A 1,191-nucleotide genomic window follows, 5' to 3' on the forward strand; every position below is an offset into this window, starting at 1 on the left:
GAGACATGGTCTTACTAAACTGCTGAGACTGGCCTTGAACTTGCAATTCTCTGGCCTCAGCCTCTCGAGTCACTGGGATTATAAACATGTATCACCATGCCCAGCTAAAAACATTATTTTCAAAAAATAAAATTCATAGAACTTTACCAGCTAGACATAAAGTTATAAGGCAGAATTTTTAAAAATTCACGTGTATGTCAAAGCTTCTCAACCTCAAGCCTTACCACAAAAAAAATAGAATCATCATCTATTGTACATCCATGATTTACAGCACTGAAGAGATCCACAGTGGGAATGTAATAAGACTCATATCTGGTTCTGGTCTGTTCTGCAAAAGATAACCAAAAACTAAAAAGTTATTTCAAATGCCAATGTTAGTTTGAATTATTTATATTTCTTATATTTTACCCTGACGTCTACTGCATCTTTACTGAAAATGCAGGCACAAGAAAGCAAGCCTATCCTGTCTATGTTGCTTAAAATAACCTTAAATTATATAATATGTAAACATAATAAAGTTAAAAAACAGGTTTACAAAAATAATAAGGTCACCATAGAACCCAATATTAGAAACAATAATCCCTAGTATTTGAGTGTATTTGTGTGTGTGTGTGTGTGTGTGTGTATCTCCTTTCAGATGATTTCTCAAGCAAACATATGCATATAAAATGTTTAAACAGAAATACATTGCTCAATATATTGTTTTTAACTTAATGTGTCATAAAAACCCTGGCATTTAAATAAACATAAACCTACATCATAATTTTAAAGTAAATGTGGAGTGTTGCATTAAATAATTCACAAAATTGATTTCTCCAACTCTAGGATTCCTTGAACCTTATATATAGACTAATAAAATATTGATTAGTTTAAAACTCACAGCTTACATGATATAATTATACCCATTATCAGGGCTTTTTCTACAGTGTTTGAATTTTTAGAGTAAGGTTTCTGACCCTAATTCTATCTCAAAAAGATTATCACAAAAGACTGAAATACAACAAAATATCAAATTCATAATTCAAAGAATTAAGAATTACCTGAGATCCTGGGCTAAATCCCAGTAATAATCCCAAGAAGCAAAATTCAACTCCAGGTGTTTGCCCCTAGCTTTAGTCTGCTCAGAGCATGTGTTTAATCAGAGTGATCAGCTGAAACACGGACTTAACATGCATTTCATCATGGCAAACT

At 32.1% G+C, this 1,191-nt stretch overlaps 1 non-coding gene across 1 annotated transcript; it reads right to left on the reverse strand.

The window, feature by feature from the left end:
- Positions 1–1,114: 1,114 nt before the first annotated feature.
- Positions 1,115–1,191, reverse strand: LOC143396179 (small nucleolar RNA SNORD126). The gene has a single exon (XR_013091051.1). It is a non-coding gene; the product is annotated as a small nucleolar RNA SNORD126 (small nucleolar RNA).

This window comes from Callospermophilus lateralis, chromosome 3 (assembly GCF_048772815.1).
Source record: "Callospermophilus lateralis isolate mCalLat2 chromosome 3, mCalLat2.hap1, whole genome shotgun sequence".
Taxonomy (NCBI): Eukaryota; Metazoa; Chordata; class Mammalia; order Rodentia; family Sciuridae; genus Callospermophilus; species Callospermophilus lateralis.